Here is an 8,780-nt window from a genome sequence, read left to right as displayed (position 1 = left end):
TAAGATCACTCTTAAAAAAATAAATCATAAGAAAAAAGTACCTGTAAACCTACATACACATACATTGTGCTTAATTTTAAGATGAAGTTAAAAGAATGGTAAATAGCTTCACTGGTATGAAGACTTCCAGCACTCATGGCTGATGGTTTGAAAATGAATTGAGAAAGACCCAAAAAAAAAAAAAAAGTCAGTACAATGTTGATAATGTTTGTTTGGCTCTTAAGGTTTGCATGTGCTGTCATCCATCAAAGAACACAGCTTAGCAGTGGCATTCCGCTGAGGTTGGAGTATACAGTATTACATGACGCTTATTTAGAGATGTATGTATGCCCTTGCTTTTGTTTTTCTGCAGATATTTGGATATCTGCATTTTGTGTGCGGTGATGTTTTGGAATATTACCTCTGCAGGTAAGAACCCTAAATATTATCAAGTCCAACATTTACTATACCAGACAATTAAATATATGGAATATATTAAATATACCATAATATTAAAGATGTGGGATGTTCATGGAAAAATCTGTGAAAGAATGTCTTTGAATAAATCTGAGATCTGTTTCTCAAACAACATACTTATCACACGACTAATTTGAAAACTTGCTGAGAGACAGCAAGCACAATTATACGAGCAAACCTGGCTTTGGGATTCTGCCATGTCCTTGGACCTTCCTACACAAAAATGTTAATAACAATCAGACTTGTTCCAAAAACAAGAATAGAGAACAGGAATTACACGTGTTCATTTAGCTTGACCCTGCCAGGAGATGAACTTTTTCTACGACAGCATTGCTACAATGAGAAGTTACACAGACCTGTAACTTTGAATAATCCTTTTTGGCACTGTTTTCTCTGCCCTCCAGGACTGAAATTTACTCAGCGTTATGCAACCATGGGCTTGCAGGAGAATTTTGGCTCAGAGGACCCTGACAAAGAGGATGGGAAATACCTGTTGGGAATGGGTGATCTGGTCAACCGGCTGAAGAGGGGCCATAGTACTGCTGCTGCCATCCCCATGGGAGGGAGGAGAGCTGAAGATGCTCTTCTCTTGAGGATGGAGCCAATTCTCCCAAATATATTCAGTCATACAACAGAGGCCAAAGTAAAATACATCCAGCAAAATATTTGCCATTGTAAATAAAGCTTAGATTTTTTTCCTTTGCACTTAATAGGTTCTGTCCTTTAGATGGTGGGCAGCTAAGGTAACTATCTGTGACTGCATTTTCCTCAAACTTCAGCCACTCAAGGAACTGTTGCTGGTTAGGTTAAGCAGTACAAATCTGCACCGCAGCAGGTGGAGAACACAAAGCACATGCTGGCTCTTGCCAAGGTTCACAGCAGAGACTTGGAGATGATCTTCTCACAATATTTGCTTGCTTGTCAGCAGGGGTGGCTGGTGTTACTAGTGCTGAGAGCAGGCAGCTGGCTCACATACTGCGTTCCTTCTAATATTTAGGGGAAGGAGGTACCGACACCGAAAGAAATAGTCCATGAGGACCTTGGATCGCATTAGTTAAAACCGACTGTGATAAACTGGGCTTGTTTTGCATCTCTCACGCTGTCCCAATTGTTTTGTAAAAGACGTTGAGACCTGTCAAAACACGACCATAGTTTCCCTGTTTTTCTCCCTAGCAGCTGTTGGACACATATGGCCCCTTGGGGATGTAGGGGCTGGTAAAGTTTCCCATGTGATTTGTAGTTTTTCCCCTCTCTCTCCCTACCATCATCAATCCAGAAAGCAGTAATTTAAAACTGCAAGATTTTGGAATGTGCTTCCAGATCTGATCTCTTTTGGGGGACAGTCTCTCTGGTTGGAAATCCTCTGTTACTTTCCGTGTTGTCAGACGTAAAACAGTGAAACATCCTTGCCCCGTATTTCTCCAGTTACATTGTGGGTGAGCTGTTCATGTCAATTGCTCTTCTGCTAATGAAAGCTTTACAGAGATGCTTGTAAAAAGTCATCTTTATCATGAACGAGCAGTTTGTGCACCAGGAAGCTTTTATTAAACAACATCTCAACAGGGACCCTTGAAGTCACAGTAAAATCTGTGCAGATGAAGGCACCAACCTCTAATTGCAGTGAATCTAGATGTGAAGGCAGGAAAATTCTCTCAGCTGCAGGAAAGCGTTTTCTTGCTGGTCTGCCTCGACAGCTCACTGTTAAGGAAAGGGAGCCAAGCTATCACTTTTAGCACTTCAGCAGGTGATTAACCAGCAGCTGAGTCATCCCTGTCCAAGGCTAGCACATCCAGAACCAAGGGAGGGGTGGATTGCCGGGGAAAGGAAGCACAACAAATCTTCCTCCGCTAATTCATGCCATCTGGGAGTGACAGCCTGTAGGCCTGCAGCTTTATTTGCAAAATATTGTTTACAATTTTTATTACAAAGTCCATAGGGAAAAAGACCTAATTATATTTAACAGTTCATCATCATTACACAAACTGTTGTTCTGGAGTCAGCTTCAGAAAACAGGAAGCAATGCTCATAAGATTGGTTTCTTGCTTTTTTTTTTTTTTCTTCCCAGACTATTGTTGGTAAGAAGTCAAACAATTAGATGGGAAAATTGGAATTGAACCTCATGTCATGCAACTGGAGTCTTTTGGTGTTAGAGGTCTCTTTGGTGAGCCACAGAGGATATGAGCTGTTGCGGAGTCTTGACTCATCAATTTTGTTTGTGGTAACCCAGGCTTAAACAGGAGGTCTCTTGGCCCAAATGTTAATAATTGAAGAGAGGGGAAGCAATCGCAAATGATCATCTGTGAGCAGATGCCGTGTCGTGCCTGCGGCTCACGTGTCCCAGTGCTTGCACAATCACTTTGTTTAAGCGTGAAATTACATAAGGTCAGCCATTAACCCCACAGAAGCTGTTCCCTTTAACCTGCTGGGTTAGCAAATTTGATCAGCTCAGTGAGGGATCCCACACGTGTGAGAACTGGCAGAGGGCTGAAGGTGAGCCTGTCCCTGGGCAAGGGGAAGAAGGGTTGGGAAAGGGGGCAGGATCTCCACATTTCGACAACAGGAATCTGTTGGATAACTCAGCCCTCCAATTTAATTCACTTTAGAACAATTTGTTTCTTGATCTCAGCTGCCACATTAAACAAAAAATATCACTATTAATTAGTATAAAAAGTTCCATTCCTTCTGGTGCAACCAACAATTTAACACAAAACTCTGCAAGATAAAGGTACGCAGTGGATTACTCATTAACCCACGGTGCATAAAAGCCAAATTCACAGACGATGTAACACTTCAGCGCACTTGCTTGCAGTCAAAATATGTCTTGAAAATCACACTGATCGGTCATTTCCGTGGCAAAGGACCATCCGCTGCACTTCCACTCTGACCACGTGGCCTGGGGTGAATTTCTACCATCAAGGGCTGGGGTGAGTGGAGTGGACACACTTGTCTTCTCAAAGGGAAGACTAGCTTTGGATTACCCTCAGGACAAGAAAATTGAGTGAGAAGTAGGCTCCAGGTTCCCAGATCAGCTCAGTTTCTGTGAGTGCATGAGTGGAGGCAAGATTTCCCAGATCTCTTCTTCCTTTTTGCCTCCACTTCCCCAGACAGGAGGAGGAGTTGGGAGTTTAGCATGTGGTGCAGGTTCTTGAGGAAGCTAAATAAAGGTGTAAAAGCATCAGGAGTGTGATATCGACAGTTAAACATCAGGATTTGAGGCACATCAAGCATCCAAACATTTCCATACTATGAGCATAGACTGAGACATAGGCAAAGGGCCCAACACTTAGAGGGAAGAAAATGCCTGAAATCACAGCTTTCCATTCTGAAAACCTTGTCTGAAACTCGTAGCCTTGGGTCTACAAATACAAGAGTCCTTGGCCTCACTGGGGATGCCACAGGTCTACAAAGAACAGTGCACAGACTGCAGTGTTCCCTGCCCACAAACATCAGCCATAATCAAGGTGCCAGATCTTCTCACTTGCTAACCTGGGAGCTTTTATGCTACAGGTGTGTGTGGACTTCTAATTGTTATTCAAGAAAGTGAAGTAGCTATGGCCTAGATCTTTTTATATTGGCAATAAAAATCCTCTTCCAGGGGATTTTTTTAAAGATAAAAACGTAATTTTATTATTAAATGCTAAAGCAAGATATATTTCTTAAAGTCTGCAAATACTCTCAACTATTCTATTTTTCCATTCTGTCTCCTGTTGCTTGAATTATCCTTATAAATGATACTTAGCTTAATAACATCCAAATAGTTTAAACAGGTCTCAAAGAAGAGGGGAAAATATGCCTCTGGTTTTGAGAACTAAAATGTGATTGCCACAACAGAGAGAAAACCTGCACATGAAGTACGAAGACAGCTTAGAAGTTTGAAAAATGAAGTAAAAAATTACTTAGGATAGGTTTACCTGGGAAATTACCTGTCTTCATTGTAGGGTGAGATGGCCTCTTCAGCAGTGCCACTAACCGGCATTCCCCAGATCATTTTTTCAGCACAGCTGGTAAAACATGGTCTGTGTTGAGGAATTTGGAAGTTGTTTTTCTCCTCTAAGTTAATAAAATCTTGGCTGACATTTTTTTTTTTTTCTCTTGAGGACTAGGTCTTTGGAGTTCCTGAGGAAGGAGAGTACCAGAGACTTCCCAGTCTGGCTTCTTGGGAATAGAAAGCATTACTTTGGTTTTCTATTGGCATCTTTGCTGAAATAAAATGTACCTTAACTCTGCTGGGTGAGAGTTAATTGGATGCTTTCTTTTAATGTCTGTAGGTGAAGCTGACCATTAGGGATGCTGTTTGCTCTACACCCAGGTAACTTGTTAGGAGCAAGTGACACACCTGCTAATAAGCAGGTTGTCACATTTGCATCGCTCTCAAACAGCTTTCCTTCTGTTTAGCAAAGAGACAACATTTCAAAAGGCTGCTATCATCATGTCTTGGGACATTCTGAGGTTCATTTGGAAGAAGAATAACCAAGCAACACATTTTCTTTCATGTTCCCAGTATTGATAGTCAAAGTGTTTCTTGTCCACCTCACACAAATTAAGCTCCTTCTCCCACCACCCAGCAGGACTCAGCACTGCAGCTCAGTCCTCACTGACTGCTAACAGCTTCCCTCTGATCCGTCAGTGAAAGTAAAGATGCTTCACGGGAATGTAAGCTGCTGGCTGTTCTTTAGGATAGATTGTATGAATATGGATGTGCTTTAATAAATTGAGTGCTTTATGATTATGGTGATTGAAATGCCTTTATTGGGATATATTAGGGGGTAATGCAGTAAAAGAAATAGAAGAGAAAATAAAACACAATGAGATAATTTAAAGACAACTAGTTAGTGTTGTTATATTTATTTGGAAATGTCCAGAACCTTTTAAGAAATTTCTTTTAGACATTTCTCTTTTCTGGGTTGCTTAACATAAAAAATAATCAAATAGTATCAAAATATGCTTCTAATTCTAAGAGGAACAAATCAAGGTTCCCTTTTAACAAAAACCATGCGACTGATAAAAACAATGTTCTTTCAGCTTCAGAAACCAGGAAACAATGGTACAGTCTAAGGAACATGTATAGGAAGAAATATAAAATAACTTGGCAAACAGATGCCCTCACAAACAAATGCTAATATTTCAAAGTAAAATTAATTTCTATTTCACTTTGCTAAAAAAGCTTTTATTCCAGTGGCTGAAGTAGTGACATCTAATAATGGTTCACCTGATTATTTCACACATTCAGGGAAGACTTATTACCCTACCTAAGAAAATAGAGTAGTCAGCATATGGTGGGTGATGAAGGTACAAGTGATGTATTGAAATGGAATCAGGCAGTGAAACAAAGGGCTTGTGGATATCTTACCAAAGAAAAGCAATTGTAAGGGACCTGCCTTCATAATAGGGTATGAAATAGTCTAGTAAACTGTGTTTTATGCTCCAGGAGTGCTGTATGCCCAGAGACAGCAGGACAAATTACTCAATTGCTGTAACATAAGCAAGAGAAATATTAAAAAAAGTCTTCTGATCTCTCAAAAAATCCTGATCTTTATGCTGTTCTTCAGGGGCTTGAGGTGCAGAGGACAGACACACACTTTATTTAGGCATTTTAAGGTCATTTGGTTAAATACTGTGGGAATCAATGTTATCTGCAAGCTGCCTGACAGGCTGTTTCAGACTAAATCCAAAGCAGGTGGTCAGTAAGGTCTCCTCCAAAGACCCACTGAGAAGACAGAGCAGACTGAAGCCCACACACATCCCCCAATAGAGAAAGAGAGACGGGGAGGCAGTTTCTAGGAGGAAAAGAAAAAAAATTCTTTCTGATGGTGCAAGCATCTCTCGCTGGAGTACTCACACTTTTAATTAAGAGAAATGACTAACGTTTGTGGTTCTCACAGAATCACAGAATCATCTAGGTTGGAAGAGACCTCCAAGATCACCGAGTCCAACCTCTGACCTAACACTAACAAGTCCTCCACTAAACCATATCACTAAGCTCAGTCTTTCAGGATGCAGAGAACTGACTTTCTGGCCAGAAATGTCAAAAGCCCCTATTCCACACAGATTTCAGGAGAGCAACTCCGAGTATGCCAAAATATTCACTACCCACAAAAGGGTTTATGCACGTGAATTTAACACGGTGAATGGTTTGCCCTGTTAGAAACCTCCAGAAGTTACTGTGGGAAGAGAAGTGCAAGGATGCTTTCTGGTTTTGTGACAATTTCCTATTCCAGCCTGTTTTAGGATTAAGATTTATCCGTGCTGAAACAGAAAGCAGTGAGGCGGGCACGTGAAATAGCTCACGTTGCTTTGGGCTTAGTTTCAGATGACGATTTTGGAGCTCCACGGACTGGTTGTGGAGCACTGTATCAGTTTCTGCTTTGAAAACCTGAATTACCAGCTCACAATAAGCCCTGCTGTGCTCAGCTGAGCCATCCCCATCACGCCCTCTTTTGGTGGGAAATCTCCCCACTCCAACAGCTCCGCTCTTTCTCCATCAAAAATACTGCATAAAACTGATGGTTTAATAAGTACCGAAGTATACTGCACCAATAAAAGTAAGTTTCTTGGCAAAGCACTTGATCTGGCCCCATCTAGTTTGATGAAAAGTGGCTCATTAAATTAAGCCAATTTGCTTACCTAAAGTTTGCTGAATCTGTTCTTGCAATGCCACATGTTGAATGTCCTTTTAAAGGCTTGTATAAGAACATCTGCAAGCCTCCTGCGTCAGAAACATCTCAGGAGAAGTATTAATCCCCTACTGAATGGGGAATTCGATTTCTCTTGGGTTTGCACAGAATCTAGCAGTGTGAATACGGACCTGGAGATAAACGAGAGGAAAAACACGCACAAAATGTCATTCACAAGTCAACAGCAATTCTTTACCTAATCAAAGACCGCAAACCAAGACATAGGTGAAGCCATTAACATTTTAAATCATCAGATTCTGTGACTTCAGAGACAACTTCATCAACAAGTCAGTGTCTTACACACGCCAGATCGTTGCAACCTCACCAGCACACTCAGAAACTTGCATTTCTGGACCAGCACAAAACTGGGCAGATCTGTACCCATTTGGGTCACATTGACAATTGGTTTTCCCCACCACAAGGACCGTCTGGCTCTTTGTACATGTCCGCAGGCGGCTTTACAGCAGCTTTTTTGGGAGCACAATCCCCTGCGGCTGCGAACTGGAGGAGACTAAGAGAGATAGTGGTGATCTCTGCCAACCCCTGGCTGGCAATTTCTCTACGCCACAGAAAACCAAAGCACGTCGTGAACTCTTCTTGTCCCTCAGCAACCCTAAAAGAGCTGAGGTGTTCAAGTATTTGTTAACATAATTGATTCTTGGGGTTTTGAACATTAAAATTTAAAGGGCAGAAACCTGAAAATTGCTTTTAACACGTGGGTAGGTGAAACCTACCACTAAGCCTTTCCAGTGCTTTTCTGCTCCTCACGTATGTAGGTTTCCAGCATTTAATTGCAATGTGATCACGTCCAGGGCTAAAAAGACCGGCACACTGTCAAGAAGACTATTTAAAATGCCCAGCTGGAGAGAGTGGGAGCTCTTTGCTCCTTCTAGGTTTTATCTGGTTTTAGCTGCCTGCCACCTCCAGAAGCACAGCCTTTGTGTACTCATGGGTACAGATACCGAAGCCCTCCTTTAGCGAGCACAAAACGCCTTGCTTGACCTGGGGTAGTAGCAGTGGCCTCAGCATTTGCTCCGTCTTTTGCTGCTCACTTGGACACCTTGTATTGTCCCTTCTAGCCCAGGGGCACAAGTGATGCTGCAGCTGCATGGTGAAGTGCCCAGCTATTGAAAAAAAAAATGCTGAAAAGCAATGGTCCTCCCTTTCTCCCCATTTTTCCTGTGCCGCTTTGTGGCTGCCAACGTTTCCCAGGCTAGAACCCTGTACCAGTGCTCGTGGTGGGGATGACAACGAGGGACCAGATGGAGGGCAGCAACACGAGACTTGGAGAGGCAGTTACTGAAGGCATCACTAAAAACATGAGTATCACAAAACACCCTGCAGAAAAATAAATGTCTTTCCCCTCATCCCCACTTGAGCGGACTTCACAAGCGCTCCCCAGGATGAGCAGAACAAAACACTTGCTCCATCAGTCCCAGCAGTGCTGAGCTGAGACCAGCTCCCAGCCCAGCAGCACCAAAGCGCACAGCATAACGCGAAGCACCGGGGACTTCTGATACTAACACGTTTGGCACCCACAGGTTCTCACCATCTACAGAGACAGCTGACGAGCAAACAGGCCCCTAAGGATCCATGTTTTGAATTTAAGAGCCAAAGCAGTTCTTCCATTTAGAATTGGACTAGCCCAGA

General features: G+C 42.3%; 1 long non-coding RNA gene across 2 annotated transcripts; it reads right to left on the bottom strand.

The window, feature by feature from the left end:
* Positions 1-2,230: 2,230 nt before the first annotated feature.
* Positions 2,231-7,296, bottom strand: LOC126913171 (uncharacterized). Of its 2 annotated transcripts, none has more exons than XR_007707804.1 (3): positions 7,081-7,296; positions 4,368-4,457; positions 2,231-3,610 (listed from the first exon to the last, which is right to left on the bottom strand). It is a non-coding gene; the product is annotated as an uncharacterized LOC126913171 (long non-coding RNA). The 2 variants fall into 2 exon arrangements; XR_007707803.1 differs by having other exon boundaries at positions 4,380-4,457.
* Positions 7,297-8,780: the final 1,484 nt, after the last annotated feature.

This window comes from Cygnus atratus, chromosome 2 (assembly GCF_013377495.2).
Source record: "Cygnus atratus isolate AKBS03 ecotype Queensland, Australia chromosome 2, CAtr_DNAZoo_HiC_assembly, whole genome shotgun sequence".
Taxonomy (NCBI): Eukaryota; Metazoa; Chordata; class Aves; order Anseriformes; family Anatidae; genus Cygnus; species Cygnus atratus.
Note: the sequence above shows the minus strand (reverse complement) of the source record. Positions and strands in the feature narration are given on the sequence as shown.